Source organism: Staurois parvus, unplaced genomic scaffold (genome assembly GCF_062004578.1).
Source record: "Staurois parvus isolate SC_StPar_1 unplaced genomic scaffold, SC_StPar_1.0 ptg001162l, whole genome shotgun sequence".
Taxonomy (NCBI): Eukaryota; Metazoa; Chordata; class Amphibia; order Anura; family Ranidae; genus Staurois; species Staurois parvus.
The window spans coordinates 465,021-484,621 of NW_028318958.1; the positions used below are offsets into that span (position 1 = coordinate 465,021).

At 42.6% G+C, this 19,601-nt stretch overlaps 1 protein-coding gene across 1 annotated transcript in view; it reads left to right on the forward strand.

Annotated features, from left to right (window-relative positions):
* Positions 1 to 19,601, forward strand: part of TIAM1 (TIAM Rac1 associated GEF 1) — a 575,726-nt gene that overhangs the window by 101,337 nt on the left and 454,788 nt on the right. Inside the window, exon 2 of the mRNA XM_089659507.1 lies at positions 11,227 to 11,268. The gene's annotated coding sequence lies outside the window, so the exon portion shown is untranslated. The remainder of the gene's footprint in view (positions 1 to 11,226; positions 11,269 to 19,601) is intronic.

Consider the following 19,601-nt stretch of genomic DNA (forward strand, 5'->3'; position numbering starts at 1 on the left):
AAAAAAAGGCACAGCACACCAACATCAAAACCTCATCCCCACTGTAAAACATGGCAGAGGGAGCATCATGGTTTGGGGCTGCTTTGCTTCCTCAGGGCCTGGACGGATTGTTGTCATTGATGGGAAAATGAATTCCAGAGTTTATCAAGACATTTTGCAGGAAAACGTACGACCATCTGTCCGCCAACTGAAGCTCCACAGAGGATGGGTGATGCAACAGGACAATGACCCAAAGCATACAAGTAATTCAACAAAACAATGGCTGCAACAGCACAGAATACGCCTTCTGGAGTGGCCCAGTCAGAGTCCTGACCTCAACCCGATTGAAATGCTGTGGCATGACCTTAAGAGAGCGATTCACACCAGACATCCCAAGAATATTGCTACACTGAAACAGTTTTGTGAAGAGGAGTGCTCCAAAATGACTCCAGATCGTTGTGCAGGTCTGATCTGCAACTACAGGAAACGTTTGGTTGAGGTTATTGCTGCCAAAGGAGGGTCAACCAGTTATTAAGTCCAAAGGTTCACATACTTTTTCCTCCCTGCACTGTGAATGTTTACATGTTATGTGCAATTAAACCATGGCAACATCTAATGTTTGTGTAGTATTATGTTCAGCAGACTGTGTTCTTCTATTGTTGTGACTTAGATGACGTTCAGAGCACATTTTATGCCCAATTCATGCAAAACTCCACGTAAGCCCAAGGGGTTCACATACTTTTTCTTGCAACTGTATATGGGACAATCAGCATCCCTTTGTGCCAGCTTACTTGGTACTCCCAGTACAATGACCATCACTGACAGCAAATCACAATGATCACATGACCAGGAAGCCCATGTAGCACCTGACATTATGAACTTTAAAAGGACTGACTTCACCCCACAGCTGACAGCTCACAGATGACAAAAATCCTTCAACGTAAGTTATACCTGTTTATCTGCAGGAATCTCTTCTCTATAGCCATTCAAAGTGCAATATTAATAAAGCTTGTCTGAGAGTTCAGAAAACAGGAGGCGGAGAGCTGAAATTACACACTGTAGAGCTCAATGAAAAAAGCTCTGAGAGCTGATTGGAAGGAAAGGGACCCTTATAGGTAAAGGAGCGCACTGGACACCCAGCATGTAGCACAATGGCAACCAGTGTGTCCAGTGCACCCACTCACCAACAATACAAAAGTACAAAAAATGGCCACTGCCCCGGTCCATAACTGGCTTTTACAGCAAGGAACACATGGACGGGCAACGCATGTCAAAAAGAAAAGAAAGTTCCCAGCTCAACTTGCCAGCCAGCTTTCTAACAACCGAATTAACCTGTATAACAGTATATGTTAAAAACAGGAGTTTAGTTAGCACACAGTTGCAAATATATACGTAAGCCACAGAGCCACGTCACGGCACACAGTTAACCCTTTAGGCGCCTCAGATGTTAACCCCTTCCTGCCCAGTGTCATTAGTACAGTGTCAGTGCTTTTTATTAGCACTGATCAGTGTATTGGTGTCACTGGGGATGTCAGTGACCCCCCCCCCCACACACACACGCACACACAGCACACAGGTGCAGAGATGAGGCTGTCAATCTGCTGGAGGTCCCTCCCCCGTCACCATTTTTCTCTTGGTGTCAGGAAAACTCATCAGAAGTGACTAGTGATAGTAGAGGAACAAAGCAGCAGACAGAAATGACACTTAGTGCTCTGGTCTGAGACAAGTACACACTATAGAGGGATATGCTTTGTTCATATTTCATGTCTTAGGCTTACAACCACTTTAACAGAACAAAATGAACCAAGGAAGAGAAGTTCATTATAAGCGTTTTCATACTTTTTTAAATCTCAGTACAGCATATGCAATGCAATTTCAGACAAATGAGCCTTTCTGTTACTCTTTATGGTATCAATGTTACTTTTTATGGTATCCCCATGCCTCAGTTGCACATATGTGGAATAATTAATTCTTCACAACATGAGAAAGCTTTGGGAACCCCTCAGTTTCCCCATGCAGCTTTGCAGGTGCTGGACTTGATGCAGGTGTCTATTAGACTTTCGTACTCTCAAGGAGGAACCATACACTCCGCTTACACACTAATGAGCTATAAAGGTATTTTGGGACTTGTGATTTCAGAGCATCTGGAGATCCAGAGGTGGCCCAAACTGTGGAGCTTAAGGTTGGTTTTACAATAAAACAGAAAAGATGTTGGGGATACACTGTGTAGAAGTATGAAAGCAAAAGCGGCATCTGGAAAATCAATCAAAGAAAGAATGGCGTACTGTTTCGCAAATTAATTTAAGATGAAATTCAATTAGGAGCCAGCTGTGATATCGGCCGCATACAAGTCCCTTTTGTTTCATCAAAGTTCACGTCTGAACTTCGTGTCCTGCTCCTGCTTCCACAGGCCCGTTCGCCGTTTTCATGCAGCGTAAATTATTTATTGTCTTGGACTTTTCTTCATACGTATTGATGTAGGGAGCTGCGCTAAATTAAGACGCAGGTTGTAAGGGGTTATTTCACACTGTAAAATATTTAAAGCACACATACATTATAGTAACAAACTCCAGACAAATATGTAAGAACCCCAACATCTTCTGGATCACAGGGAGACTCAGGCAAACACGTACAGTGCCAAAATACATGTAAATGGATTTACTTTGCACAGGAATTCTGTTCAGATAATCTTGGCATCTAGACACCCCTGGCTGATAACACAGTCCTTAAAGTGGTTGTACTAGCTGAAGGTTTTTTTTACCTTCATGCATTCTATTTATGCAGGTAAAAAAAACCTTCTGTGTGCTGCTCTCCCCACACAGTTCCCCCCAATACTTACCTGAACCCCCTCTCGATCCAGCGATGTGCATGGGAGCTTTGGCTATCCCGGGTCTCTCTCTTTCCTCACTGGCTGAGACACAACAGTGAGAGCCATTGGCTCCAACTGCTTGTCAATCACAGCCAGTGAGCCAATGAGGAGAGAGCAGGGGTTGGGGCTGAGCCCCGGCTCTATGTGTCCTATGGATCCATAGAGCTGAACTCCAGGTATTTTTGAGTATTAATGTAAGCATACCAATTCCATACCTGCTTGTGGAAGTACTGTAGGGAGTCACTGTAGTAGTCACGGCTACACTGATCATCGTCCTTCAGGTCCTGTGCCTAGTCATTGCCATTCTGCGTACTGAACACTTTTCAGTGCATACAAGGCATTCTTTGATTGGATGAGGTGGACATTGTGACATGACCACCCATCCACATTGTCCCGCTAGGAACCCCCTGTATTCATTTAAAAAAAAAAACATGGAGGCTTTACCAAGTGAGCCACCTCTCAAGGCATATAAAAAAAACACATAGATTATACAGTTCTGTAATTATGAATACACCAATAAGTGTATTTTTTAAATGCAAATGGTGTAACCAAATATACAAATCTGACCTCTTGCAGTTCCTGTAGAGCAGAGCTCAGTGTTAAAGGAAAAGCAGCCAAACAACCAGTATGTGCTGAGAATTAAAATATGAGGGGAAATCCAAGCTCATCGCTGTGCTGCTTCCCCTTTTATGCTCCAGTCAAATACTAGGGCAGATCCTTGACAACCTGGGCTCTGGGGAAGTTGGTTGAATGTTGCTAGCCCTAAAACAGAGGTGGAAAGGAGGTACTGCGGGGTACGGTTGTGAAAGTAAATGTTCCAGCAAAAGCTTATTTTGTTTTCATTTTTAAATGGGCATTTTCCTTTTTTGAACCATTTTGGAATCCCCTTCCTTTTATTGTCCTGGAGATGCAACAAAGTCAAGAGAAATTCCCTCCTAGACCAAGTGACCCAAATGGAAGTTTTTCCCTTTACTCTTGTTCTGGTGACAACTGTATTATTGTGGATTTTCCACCATTTTTTCACAATGGTCACAAGGACAAACACAGAGAGAGAGTCTTTCAATTGGGGACAGTTGTTCTCTATTTGGAGAGTTTTGCAGCATGGAAGCAGCAAAGCAATATTATTATTATTATTATACAGTATTTATATAGCGCCAACAGTTTGCTCAGCGCTGTACATTATAATGGGAGACAGTACACGAGACAGTACAGTAACAATACAATACAATACACGAGGGGTTCGAGGGCCCTGCTCCCTGGAGCTTACAATCTAGGAGGGAGGGGGGAGTGGTACAGGAGGAAATAGCTGTGGGGGATGGAGTGGTGGGAAGAGCGGAGGAGATCAGCAATTAGGTGAGGGCTGGGTAGGCTTCTCTGAAGAGATGGGTTTTCAGGGTGCGCCTGAAGGTGAGGAGAGTAGGTGACAGTCTGATTGATTGGGGTAGTGAGTTCCAGAGGATGGGGGAAGCCCTGGAGAAGTCCTGGAGACGGGTATGGGAGGAGGAGACCAGGGAACTGGAGAGTAGGAGGTCTTGTGAGGAGCGGAGAGTGCGTTTTGGGTGGTAGATGGATATCAGGTCGGTGATGTAGTTTGGGGCAGTGTTATGAACAGCTTTGTACGTCAATGTTAATATTTAGAATTTTATGCGTTGGGCAATCGGAAGCTAGTGCAGGGATTGGCAGAGGGGGGAGGTGGTTACGGAGCAGCTGGTGAGGTGGATGAGTCTGGCCGCAGAATTCAGGATAGACTGAAGCAGGGATAGCCTGTGTTGGGGCAGGCTGGCGAGGAGGGAGTTGCAGTAGTCAAGTAGTGATACGATAAGGTATGATAAGGTGATATGATGCCAAACTCCTCAAGCACTTAGTCTACACTCACCTAAGCTCTCACCTCAACGACAACAACCTCCTCGATCCCCTACAGTCTGGCTTCCGTCCCCTACACTCCACCGAAACTGCCTTACTCAAACTCTCCAACAACCTTCTAACCGCCAAAGCTAATGGCCACCATTCAGTGCTCCTACTCCTTGACCTCAGCGGCCTTTGACACAGTCGACCACCCCCTCCTCCTCAAAAAACTACAATTCCTCGGCCCCAGAGATTCCGCTCTCTCCTGGCTCTCATCCTACTTGTCACAACGCTCTTTCAGCGTTACCTATAACGCTACCACCTCCCCCTCACTCCCCCTTTCTGTTGGGGTCCCTCAAGGATCCGTCCTCGAGCCCCTTCTCTTCTCCATCTACACCTCCTCCCTTGGCCAACTCATACACTCTCACAGCTTCAACTACCACCTCTATGCCGACGACTCACAAATCTATCTCTCAACCCCCCCACCTCACCCCCTCAGTCTCCGCCCAAATCACAAACCTACTGAACGACATATCAGACTGGATGTTGCTCCACTTCCTTAAACTGAACCTCTCCAAAACCGAGCTCCTAGTCTTCCCCCCAACCCGCACACCACCCCCCATTGACTTTTCCATCACGTCCAACAATGCCATTATCAGACCCGCCCCGCAGGCCAGAGTACTTGGTGTCACTCTTGACTCCAACCTATTATTCCAGCCCCAAGTCCAATCATTAACAAACTCATGCAGACTCCACCTCTGCAACATCGCTAAAATCCGCACGTTCCTAACCCCAGAAACCACTAAACAGCTCATCCACTCCCTCATCATATCACGACTCGATTACTGCAACTCCCTCCTCACTGGCCTGCCTCGCCTCAGGCGATCCTGAATACGGCAGCCAGACTCATCCACCTTACCAACCGCACCGTTTCCGCCACCCCCCTCTGCCAATCCCTCCACTGGCTTCCAATTGCGCAACGGATCAAATTCAAAATCCTAACACTGACGTACAAAGCTGTCCACCATACTGCCCCAAATTACATCACCGACCTAATTTCCAAGTACCACCCAACACGCACACTCCGCTCCTCACAAGACCTCCTTCTCTCTAGTTCCCTGGTCTCCTCCTCCCATGCCCGCCTCCAGGATTTCTGCAGGGTGTCACCCATCCTCTGGAACTCCCTGCCCCAACCCATCAGACTATCACCTACTCTCCTCTCCTTTAGGCGCACTCTAAAAACCCACCTCTTCAGGGAAGCCTACCCCACCCCCTGCTAATTTGCCGACCTCCTCCACTCTTCCTACCACTCCATCCCCTACAGCTATCTCCTCCTGTACCACCATCCCCTCCCTCCTAGATTGTAAGCTCGAAAGAGCAGGGCCCTCGATCCCCTCATGTTTTGCATTGTATTGTTACTGTACTGTTGCATGTTCTCTCCCCCTTTGTAATGTACAGCGCTGAGCGAACTGTTGGCGCTTTATAAATACTGTATAATAATAATAATAATAATATGATGAATGAGTTGCTTTGTGGTTTCTGGAGTTAGGAACGTGCGTATTTTGGAGATGTTGCGGAGGTGGAGTCTGCATGAATTTGTCAGCGATTGGATCTGGGGCTGGAAAGACAGATTGGAGTCTAGAATGACACCTAGTACTTTGGCTATAAAGTGAATGGGGAACAGAAAACTGAACACAGTGGTGTGGCTTCCCACATGGAAGGAAAGTATATTTGAAATATACTTTAAAAATATTCTTCCCAAATATATTGCCATATATTTGAAATGCTACACTTTTGGCCATATTCAATATATTTCAAAATATATTTCAATAAATATATATACTGCATGTTGAAATGCGTTTTTTATATATTACAAAATATATGAAAAATATTTTTTAAATATATTTATTTTTTAAGTATATTCTTCAGATTTTTTTTAACATATACAAAAGTAATTTTAACATATATTTTTACATATATTTGTAAATGCATTCCAAAAATGTAGATTTGTACTTTTAAAGACATACAGTATATTTGAAATGTATTTTTAAAAATATTTTTCATATATTTTGTAATAGAAACGCATTTCAACATGCAGTATATATATATATATATATATATATATATATATATATATATATATATATATATATTTTTTTTTTTTTTTTTTTTATTGAACTATATTTTGAAATATATTGAATATGGTCAAAATTGTAGCATTTCAAATATATGACAATATATTTGGGAAGAATATTTTTAAAATATATTTGAATTATATTTTTCTTCCATATGGGTTTACACTTGGAGCTATAATAGGGGTACAACTACATAACCATCACTTTTCAAACTCCAGCCAATGTCTTAGTTTGCTACTAGGTCTATTGGGTAGCAGTGTGTTTCTGAAGGTTTTCTCCTGTGTACAGTAAGTACCTAAATCTGTCTTTATATTCTCTCCCTGTTATACCTGTATAGCAACAATCACCCAGGAAGGATATGTTGCCTTGCACAATGCTGTTGTTCGGTTACCTTGAATGTGCTTTTAATATCCAGGGAACATGGGCTTCCAGCCACAATAAAATTAGATTTACATTGGGCACCAGCTTTTTTGTAGGTTGCTCTTGGCTCCTGGGATTTGTCCATTCAGTGCAGCTCATGTTGGTTTTTGCCCTTTCTGTGTACATATACCTCTAGAAATGTCTTGGCGGTTTTCAGCTTGTGTTAGGCTAGGAAAGCGTCTGGTTGCTTTTAATTATATTCCATTATGGAAACGTGGCCAATAAAATCTAGGTCACTTGCTCACAGCTCAGGAGAAATGAACTTGCCATGCATGAGCGCAGCTTATCCAAAACATTGTCTTCTTGTTGTTTGTTCTGATAGTTGTTTTTTCCTCTGGAATGTTACAAATTACACGCTCCCACTGGGTGTGATTTTGCCCCATGTTGCTTGTCAACATCTCACCGCTCAGAGGAGACAAGGGAGAGTCCCAGAACGGAAGAGAGAGTTTGGAGGAGCATTATAGTGACTTGTTTTCTATGATCACGTCAAGATAATGTCCACTGAGAAAATTAGTAAATTATGTGTTTTATCATACCTTTAGGTCATGCTGTGTCTTAAATGCATTGCAATCACAGTAACAGAATATCAATATTAAGTGGAACCAATTTGGACTTAAAGGGGCCTCTATCTGGACAAGCCCTGAAACTTTGTCAGTTCTTGGACGGAGCTGGCTGCATAATGGCTTGTAGGCCGGTGCAGTTTGTACACATTACTGCAGGTGGCACTTGACCGAAGCAGCAATGCAGAAGGGGAAGGACGTTGTGAGGAACCTGGTTCCTCTATGACTTTCTGCAGTCACAAGGAGACAGCTGTCGGATTGGACGTGGGTGCCCCATGTGACTCCAATAGCCATCTCGGGGCAGGCAAAGTCTATTTAAGACTCCGACTCCTGGGTTTGGAGCGCTTTATGCAAGTGACTAGTGTAGGAATAGGTTCCCTGTCTGGCAGCGACAGTACTTAAGGGTAGGGAAAGGTTCTGGAGGCATAGGAACAGTGAAGGGACTACATCTAACTCGCTTCAGGAAACCTTCCCTTTGGGTGTGCACTGGCCAGGCTGCATTCCTCTCCTCGTTGCAGATGCGTTCTGCATTTTTCAAGTTTACAGAGCGCTGTTACAGTTCATAAGTGTTTTGGACAGGTGTGCCTACCTGCCAGGCCTAGTTGTACTTTGTTGGACCTTCCTACAATATATCGCTATTGCTTAACTTAGACTCTGTGTGTTTACTACCCGCCACACTACACACTCATCGGTTGCTCCAGCAGGAGTGTTACTTCAAGGGCTAAACATTGGTGGCTTTCTGGAAGGACTGGGAGACCAACCTGACATGTTCACCTTAAAGGATAGAATTATGGAGGCTGCCATTGCTGACAGGTTTTTAAAGGTGCATGTTTTAGGGCTTTTTCGAGAATCCTTCAGTACTTGATGAGTCAATCCTGTACTCTATTAGAGCCCCAGTGTTTGGTTTCAATCAGTGACTTACTAAGTAGTGAAGGAAAAAGATGGCACCCCTAAATATGCAATCAAAAACTTGTCACCAGTGGCAGCTTCCACATTCTTTTGGTTTTTCCCTCTGCCATTCCCTTAAATAGAATTACATACTGCCTGATCCATACAAATCGTTAAATTACCTGTGTAATTTATATTCAGGATCTTCAAATGATAGGAAGAACTATGGGTGCTGTTTATGAGCCCTGTGTAAACCTTTGCATGTACATACATAAAGTGCTAATTAAAATTTAACACACTAACGCTACTTAACCAACTCTAGTATATGCAAATCAGCATGTGCTAATATACAGTACATATATTAAAAACTTGTATTTTCGAAACCTATGCACAACAATATTTCATAAAAAATTTTCTGTAGCATAGTATGCATATACAGTATGTCAACCTATCAACACATCATAAATCCCAGTATAAATGCAATATTAGGAGGAATCTGTGAATTTTGTCACCCAAGGAATCTGCACCCTCTCTGCAGAATGACACTCGCATTTTTTGTTGTACCTTTATGTCAGTTTTTTGCTTTTAAAGCAGGCCCGGACTGGGACAAAAAATAGGCCCGTGCATTTTAGAGCGAGCAGTCCCAAGGACCCTTTCCTTGGAGCCCGGTGGCGTAACGCCAGGGCCTGGTCGCAAGAGCGATCTTTGCAACCCTGGTAGTTCCGCCACTAGTGTCAGTAGGTTTTTATTTTTCTTTTGTATTTTATTCTGTTTTACAATTTCATATTTTATTATTTTTTTACTACTTATTTTTTTCTTCTTTAAGAGAGAAATGATCTCTGCTCTGCCCTTAAAAGCATCTGATCAAACAGAAAGAAAGATAAAGAGAGAAAGACAGAGAAAAGAGATAGAGACAGAGAAAAAGAGAGAAAGAGATAGAGACATAGAAAAAGAGAGTACGAGAGAGACAGAAAAAGAGATAGAGAAAGAGAAAAAGAGAGAACGAGAGAGAACGAGAGAGACAGAAAAAGAGATAGAGACAGAGAAAAAGAGAGAACGAGAGAGACAGAAAAAGAGATAGTGACAGAGAAAAAGAGAGAGAAAGAGGAAAAGAGAGAAAGAGAGATACAGGAAAAGAGAGAGAAAAAGAGAGAGAGAGAGAGAGGGAGAGGGAGAGAAAGAGACAGAGAGAGAGAGACAGAGAAAAAGAAAGAGAGGTGGGAAGAGAAGGAGAAAAAAAGAGAGAGAAAAAGACGGGCCACATTTTATGTTAAGGGGCACTCTGACGGGCATCTTTTATGTTAAGGGGGCACAAATGGGCACATAGTGTGGAAAGGGGCACTCTGATGGGGAATATGATGTAAAGAGGCACTGTGATGGGGAAATATGATGGAAAGGGGTACTTTGAGTGTAAGGGGGCACTCTGACGGGAATACCTGATGTAAGTTGGCACACTGATGGGCACACCCTATTCAGACCTCAGTCAGAAGAAAAGTTTGGTGACCAGACATCCTTGAATTTTAATTCAATATCCCTGACACAAAGGAACCGGTGCGTGCATTTCTCTCCTGCCACCACTGAATGTTTACAGGAGGGAGAGGAGGAGCAGAGGGCATTCAGTGCCTGCAGGAGTGAAATGCATGGATCGATGCCGCCCGGACGCATTTCCTATCCAGGCGGCCCAGGCCCACCGGGCAAATACCCGGTGTGCCCTATGACCAGTCCGTGCCTGTTTTAAAGTAAGGACAAGTGCACGTTTTCCTACCACAATAGACGGAGTTAGTAAAACTTACAATACCCTTCATATTCAGAAATCCTGCAGACAGCAATTCTGCAGTTTATGTCAATAGATAGGGAAAAGCGAATACATGCTGTGTATTCCAAGCTTTATACAATTTATTAGCAAAAAATTTTAAAACAAGATTACTCATAATAAAACATGTACTACAATGTGTGTGTATATAAACAACTGCTTTCTTGCAATACTGTTCCCCCTCAGGCTGCCTGAACTGCCTCACTTGCAAGCTTATGTCATTATGCTCTGCCCTACGCGTTACGGCCACTGGGCTTCATCAGGGACATCTGCATTTTTTGTATTAATGAGACATTCAGTTGGTGTAAGCTGCTTTTTTTTAGATAGAGGTAATTGTGGGAGATAGCATGGAAGTCTTTTGATGCTTAGTGATATTTCTGTGTTATCAAAGTGGATATAAAATCACTACTGGGCATGCAGTACTGTCCAGAGATGAACAAGCATCTGAGCTCGAACTCAGCAGACTTTACTGGCTACAGGCTTTTTCCAGGTCTCTGATTCATTAGGTATTAAAGTCAGAACCAGCATCATGGCCTTGGAGCATGAACCTTAAAAAAAAGTAAACAATGAGAACTGTCCTTTGTCTATCCTTTTCATATATTCACTTTAGTTTTCAATTTCGATTGGTATATACCTTTTTTTTTAATAATATGTATTTCAGAAGTGATTTTTCGCCAATGCCACAGATGATATGTTTGTTTTTTGTCTTTTTTTCAGGTGGTGCGCCAGTTAAATCATCTAATGGAGTCAAGGCAGTGGGTATGTAACTTGCTTATCACATACATAGATCGTTAAGCCTGTATCCAGCATTTCTGTCCCACTGCCAGTTTTTGTTAATTTGCCTGTAATGTTCTGGCTTTTTCCATTTTTCTTCCTAAACCTCATTAATATGTGCTAATATAATAAAAATCTGTCTGAGCCTGTTTGTGTTTTAGGCAGACTCAGAGCCCCGTCCTTTCCATTTTGTGATCAAAGCTTTAGTTAAATGCAATTAATGATATTACTAAAACTCTTTTTTTTTCAGCAGAGCTGAATTTCAGTTCAATAACGAGATGCTAGGAGGGATAAGCATGGAGCTTTTTAAATATTTAGCCAAGTTTGAGGGTATCTAATACCTTTCAATGCCGACTTTAAACTTTCTTGGCCACTCTCCAGCATGTTGTAATGTCGCTGTGCGGTCATGAGGATTCAGAATATTATATGATACTACTTTTTCCTCTCCTGCACTTTTATCTTTATTGAAGGGGTTTTCCACTATTAATGATTGAGGATCTCTAACCTCCTGAATTATGACTTCAGTCTATAGTTTTCAAGAGACAACTTAACTGGCATAATCGTTTTACCTATTTTTGTGAGTATGTAGGCAGGGTATGGTGATCATGATGGGGTGGTCATCACGTCCTCCATGTTCCGTTCCTTGTTGGGCGCCAAATGTGGGTCCCATGAAAGGTCTACCCTGGGGTGGGTTCGTCTGGGCTATGTTAGGCCCTAGAACAGGGTCACTGCCCTACACATGGGGTACCTTTGCTGAACTCGGTCATGGTCACTTGTTTATTTACTAGGGACACGCAGAGCCAATGCCCTCTACACCTGTCCAGTGTATCACCGCTACCTCACTCGCAGTTACGGTATGGAGCTCAACAGTGCACCTAGCACTGACTCCATGCATGCATTTCACTTAACTCTTCCTCTTTCATACCTGTTAGCAGGCTGGGGACCTGCGGAGTTGATCTGCTATCTCCTATGAGAGACGGACCGCTCATGGAGAAAGTGCCTACAACATCTCCTTCTGCTAGAAGCTGTCCCACCTGTCACATGTACACACTTATGACAAGCTGCTAGAGAGACCTTTGCTACCCCTGGTAACCGCTGTATCTTCACACCATGTGAACTCTTGTACCGATGTCCTCATACCCCTGTAAACTATATGTGCTGGTTATCCACATCACTCCCCTTTAATGACTTCAGACCAGGCACAGGAAAAGTTTCAAAAGCTTTACTGGAGAATAAGTTAACACATTTCAACATAAAGTGCAGCCTTTTCATAACATCCCTAGTTCCTAACTCAGGCTTGTGGCTTCCCCAGCATACCTGTACAGAGAAAAGTCCATAATGATAGTATTTCAAATTGGCATCTTTAGTGTGGACTGCAAGTTGTAGCAGTTCTTCCAAGCTGTAGCAGGATCCTGAGGGCAGATGTGCCATGATTGACATTCCGGCATTAACATCTTCAGCAGGCCAACAGGATGGAATCTGGTATTGGTAACAGCAACAAACTTAGACTTTCAATAGCTCTTAGGCACAGACCACTGTCCCATTTATAATGCACAGAACCAGAAGGCCAGACCCGTGAAAGTCCGCTTAGAAAAGACCCAGGAAATACAAATATCCCTAACCTTCCAAATGGTTGAAGAACTTGGTCTCTGAGAACAGACAAAGGCGAGTGTATGCTCATAGATTATGCACTATTGAGTTTTTGGGTTTTTTCTTACAAGTAGGACTATCGAATTGTTTATATGATAAAGCACTGGCAAAGGAATGGGTTACTTTAAGCTTTTTTTAAGCTTGTCTAAAGTCTGCTGAAAGCTTGTTTCAAGCTATACTGTATTCAGTAATCCCATCCAGGAGTCAAAGGGTGTTTTTAAAGGCTTCAAGTCCATTCAATTGCGACGAAGTGATACTGAATGAAAAGAATCTGGTATTTCCTGACAAAGCATATTTATCTATCGGGCACTGATGTACAAGGTGCATGGTTCCTGGACGCCAGGTTCTTACATAGAGAAATCGGCTGTTCTTTTACAGTGAGGCTGTTCTGGGCTCTATGGCATGGCCTCATCTGCAGGATGCTTGCTCTCGCTCAGAACATGTTCTTGGCAGTGATGCGGACTTAATGCGACAGCGTTCCCTGACAACACACTGATCTTACTAATAATGCTGCGCCACAGGCTTTAATACACAGCCGTAGAGGGACCCTTCTGATCTGTGCTGCTGACAATTCCCCGGCGCGTTGTAGCACAGTTTACTCTTTTATATATTGACTCTAAGCATCACAGCTGATTAGTGTCCTTCATGTTCCACTTCCCCTGAAAGAGATGCCTGCTGAAATGTAGAGAGATTGGCTGTAGCGGTGCATGTAGTCACGTGATATGTGTAAGGGATGGTAGAGACGGTCATCTGTGCATTCTGATGCAGATTAGAGTTGCTGTTATTACAGATGTATATATGCTGTGGGCAGGGGTGGACTGACCATTTGAGCACTCGGGCACTGCCCGAGGGCCCGGGGTCAGTAGGGGGCCCCATGAAATGCCCATAGTACCTTTTTTTATAGGCTTTTTTGAGTGTGGGCAAGGACACAGGGGCCCCATGATCCCCTATTGCCCAGAGGCCCCATGATCCCCTATTGCCCGGGGGCCCCATGAGTTGTCAGTCCGCCCCTGGCTGTGGGTATTGGTTCGTTGAAGTAAAATGTTACAAAATTCCACTCTATAGTTGAGTGTCTTGGGAAACCCTGCTGATCATCTTTCTTCCTAACCTGGTGTTCTGGGAACACTTCCTAAGCCTCATGACTTTGAAGGCCATGTATTCGAACCCTATTTTAACCCTGGTTCACATGGGTGTGATTTGGCATGCGACTTGCAACATGACAATTGAAAACCAAATTAATTTCAATGGCGGCCATTTCAATTAATACGACTCAAGTCACAGTAATTTTTAACCATTTCCATACCGGGCACTTTTACCCCCTTCCCTCCCAGGCCATTTTTCAGGTCTCAGCGCTCTCACACTTTGAATGACAATTGCGCGGTCATACAACATTGTACCCAAACTAATATTTTATCATTTTCTTTCTTTTTTGCTAAATTAACAAAAAAAGACTGAAAATTTTGAAAAAAAACACGTTTTTCTTTGTTTCTGTTATAAAAGTTTGCAAATAAATAATTGTTCTTCATAAATTTAGGCCGAGATGTATTCTGCTACATGTCTTTGGTGAAAATAACCCAAATTAGGATGTATTTTTTAGTTTGTAGGAAACTTATAGAGTTCACAAACTATGTAATAGATCTGAAAATTGATCAATCCTGAAGTACTGACGGCCAATCTAATTTCTTGAGGTCCAAGAATGTCAGAACAGTACAGATATCCCCCAAATGACCCCTTTTTGCAGAGTAGACAGTCCGATGTACTTCATAAGAGGCATGGCGAGTTTTTTGAAGTTGTATTTTTTTTGTCATAATTTTTTGGAAAATGAAAAAATTAAAAAAATTATTTTTACAATTTTTTTTTTACATATTGTCACCAGTGCAGTACAGCGTCATCATATAACTGGCATGGTGGTGATCAGGGACACTGACTGCTGGTAGTATGAAAAAATTATTAAATTATTTTTAATTTTTTATTACATTTTTTTTTTTTTTAAGATTTTTTTTTCATATTTCACTTTGACCAAAGTAGTACAATGTTACCATAGTAACTTTGTACTACTTTGGGGAAGTGATCAGTATTTTTTTTTTTTTTGCACAATTTGCTTATAGCAAAGAATTACTTTGCTATAAGCAAGTATTCACCTGAATGACATCGATTCATTCAGGGCTTTTTTTTTTTTTTGTGCTTAGCTGTGATTTGGCCATGGCTAATCACATGACACAGCTGGGCTGTGATTGGCCCAGCTTGTGCATGTGATCGCTGTGACCATTCACAGCTAGGCACACTAGTATACAATGGATGGCATGAATGAAGCCATCCATTGTATACAACTGTCATGTGACCTGCTGTGATTGGTACTGGCAAGGGGGCCGTTACTCAGATCTGTCATCGGCCGTGTCCAAGGTACGCGGCCGGTGACAGATCGCGCGCCGCTGCGAGGCTCTGCAGGCGCGCAAACTGCGCATGCCCGGGAGGACGCCATATGACGTCCACCCGGAATGCTGAAGGATTTTGCCGGCCACCAAACGGCCATTAGCCGGGCGGCTAATGGTTAAAAAGGTTCCTACACTACTTTGATGCGACTTAAGTTTCATAGACTCCCAAGTCGCATGAAGGTCGCAAACAGTTCGCACTGGAAATGGCACCCTAATGGGGTCACAGCAGTATGAACCGAGCCTTAATCTAATGCTGACTCTGTAGGTAACAATTTGATGAGCGATACGTGTCTTTCCAAAATCGGTTACTCTTAGTGTGTGGTCCCATCAATAATGGTTTCCAGTGAACAATAATGATTGTGGAAAATACAATTAAAACAATTAAGAATAATGCAGTCAAGCTTTTTTTATTTGTTGCATTGAATGATCTTTTTTGAGCTAAAGATGGTTTTAGCCTGGATTATTATTATTATTATACAGGATTTATATAGCGCCAACAGTTTGCTCAGCGCTTTACAATATAAAGGGAGACAATACAGCAACAATACAGTTCAATACAAGAGGGTTAGGAGGGCCCTGATCCTTGGAGCTTACAATCTAGGAGGGGTTCACACTGATACGGTGTGGAATTTGCAGCGGCTTCTGTGTGAATTCCGCACCACATCACACTTGCACCCTGTTTATTCAAACCACAGCGAGTGTGTATGGTAAGTTACAACACCCTGAAATCAGTTCTGCAAAACGCAGTGCAATGTGCAGAATCGGATCGCATAGGTGTGAATACCCATGCGATCCGATTCTATCGTGGACCAAAAAAAAGGTCCTGCACCTTTTTGGTGTGGATGTGGTGTGAATAGAGTATGGCTCCAATCGCACCGCACACAATTCGCATGTGGTGTGCACAGGAATGCGGTATGGTTCCTGTGTGAATCACATGCGATATACCGCACAACTGCGAACCCAGCCTGAAAGAATAGAATCTGTGATTGATTATTTGGGAATCGTTAGGTGTTGCCAATATAAGCAATAACATCTTGTAGAGCACAGAATAGTATTTCTGCCAGAAGTACTGGGAGCCGGTTACTGAATTTGGTTGAATTTTTAATCAGACAAAATGTCAATTAAAGATAAATTGAGCAGACTTCAACTCAGGGCTTGACACATTTGCTTTGAATCTCAAAGCTAGCTAAAAAACATAGGAGCCGTTTTTTTTTAGCGTAGTGTGGGTAGTCAGCGCTCAGGGCAAGGCAACTTTTGGGCAACATGCTTCACGCGATACCATTTGCCGCATGACAATCACAGCTAAATTGCACCACTTTTTAGGCACCATTGAAAATAATGGCACCTGAACTTTCGTTTTTCAATCACAGCGATTCTGCTGAAATCCCAAAATGCCCAGGTGTGAATGGATGCACCCAGGTTCACACATATGCGTTTTCACACTCACAGATTACATGACAGGCTAGACAATATTGTGTTTTGAGTGCCATTATGAAAAGGGTCCTGTATGAGTTTGTAGCTTTCCAGACTTACAAGTGATAGAGTAGAGTGGCATGCAGAGATAAGTGTTCACAAAGAACTGGTATTAACAGGAGTTTTTGCATTGAAGTCAATGAGAGACGTTTTTACACTGAAGTCTATAGGAGGCATTTTTGCATTGAAGTCTATGGGAGGCACTTTTGCATTGACGTCTATGGGAAGTGCTTTTGCATTGAATTCTATGGGAGGCGATTTTGCATTGACGTCTTAGGAAAGCGCTTTAGCATTGAAGTCTATGGGAGGCGATTTTGCACTGAAGTCTATGGAATACGACTTTGCATTGAAGTCGATAGGACAAGATTTTGCATTGAAGTCTAGGGGACGCACTTTTACATTGAAGTTGGTGGAAGGCAGTGTGTGCACCCAGTTCTCATAGTGACCTGGCGCCTGTGATTTGTCAAGCCCTGCGTCAATTGATGATTACATTTGCCTTGAGCTGATATTCAACTCTCCAGCATTTCCAAACAAAAGTTGAAATTTTAGACAAACAAAAGAGGGATTTTAAAAAATGATGTACTCGCCCTCCCAATGTTCGCCCTACCCACCCCCCCCCCCCCCTTCAGTAGAAGATACTGTCAGGAAACAAATTGCTCTTTTCATCCAAATTGCACGTCCATCTACCATCAGCACTCTTTAATGGTGTTACAAGCAAAAATATATATTAAACTGTATCTACAGTGTAGCCAGAACTTTTTGTTTTTGATAGAGTAGGGAAGGGTTAGATCCCCTGGTATATTTTAGGGGCACTTTATTTGTCCTGATGACCATTGTTTCTGGAATAGAAAATAATGATAAGTCCAAAATTTTATAGTTGGTCACTGCAACAGGAGGTGAAGAAAAATATTTCCTTCCTGTCATCTCTAGGCCATATTCCCAACATTCAACGATAGGTTTTTAACCAATTCCCACTCAATCCAAAATGAAAGAAAAAGTTCTGGCTGTAGATACACTTTTAGAGGGCTTTGAAGGTCATCCTTTGGTTGCTGGTCTAACAGTCATGAAACCATGCTGGAGATGTCTATCGCAATATATCAGTTCACCTTCACCTGAACATGTCCTGATAAAGGGGGATCAATAAAGCATCAAACCATTGTTTGTTACCTTTTTATTCTTGCAACGAATAAATATTGACCTAGGCTTTCAACCATACATCTGGCACTCTCTTCATTCTACTAGGCTTAACATTGTCTTTCAAGAATGAATTGTAGAGTTCAGCCTCTTAAAGTGGTTGTAAAGGCTAAATGTTTTTTACCTTCATGCATTCTAAGGTGAAAAAACCTTCTCTGTGATGCTCCCCTCACAGCCCCCCAGCTAATATTTACCTAAGCCCCCCCTTGATCCAGCAATGTGCATGGGAACCTTGGCTGTCCCGACTGTCTCTCTCTCCTTACTGGCTGAGAAACAGCAGCAGGGGCCTTTGCCTCCCACTGCTGTCATTCGCAGCCAGTAAGCCAATGAGGAAAGAGTGGAAGTGTGGCCGAGCAACAGCTCTATGTGTCCTATGGATGCACAGAGCGGGGCTCAGGAGCGAGCATGCACCAGTGCCCGCATAGCAAGCAGCTTGCTATTGGGTGGCACTGGTCAAGGGGGAGGAGCCAGGAGCATCAGTGAGGGACTCAAAAAGAAGAGGATCATGGGCAGCTCTGTGCAAAACCATAGCACAGAGCTGGTAAGTATGACGTTATTTTAAAAAAATTAAGCTTTAACCTCCCTAGCGGTATTCCCGAGTGTAGCTCAGGGTAAAATGTCAGTAACAAAAGCGGTAACCCCGAGCTACACTCGGGCTTACCATGCGGCGCTGCATAGGGATTCCCTACAGAGCTTACCTTGTCCTGCGCTCCTGCGATGTCCCCCCTGCAGCGTCCCCGGCCATCTCCTCTGGCCGATGCCGGCATCCGGCTTCTGTGTTCCGGACCCTGTGACGTCGGGACGTGCGGGCGGCGGCGGGAAATTTGAAAATTTTTAAAAATGTCATTTTTTTCCAAAAAAATTTTACATAGTAAAACATTACTGTTTCAACCCATTTCACATACATTTTGTTCTGTGCCCTGCCTGCATTTTGTCTGTTCTTTCCGCCTGAAAACTGAGAAAAGTCCATGGCGTCCAAAAAGTGTCCCTTTAGGTCAAAAGCGGTTTTAGATCAGCTAGAGAACAGCGATAGTAAATCAGAACCACTTGCAGAATTGAGTGATAATGATTTGTGGGGAAATTCGTCATCAGACACTGAAAACAATTTTGCGACTTTGCTCAGTGATGTGTGAACTTGGCGCTATATTTAAAATTTCAGTGTTTTTGGTTTGATTATATTATTGAATTAAATGTATTATTATTATATTATTATTTTTTATGATTATTAAATTATAATTTATGATTTTGTGTTTCAAATTTTATCATACCCGGGATGTTTAATAGACTCTTGTTCGGACAGATTTCAGTGAGTTATTCCTAAAAATTACAGCCTACAATAAAAAAACTACATATTTCCATGCAAAATAATGGTACCGCTTTCAGCACCAAAAATCTGAAATAATTATACCGCTAGGGAGGTTAATATCACTTTAACTTATATATCAACAAATACCCACCACAATCTGGATCCAGCGCACCAACAACATATCTTCTACTTTTTTAATAACTGTATTTTAGATTCTGATATGTCAGTTCTCCCTCTGCAGGCTGTCTGTACATTGAAGA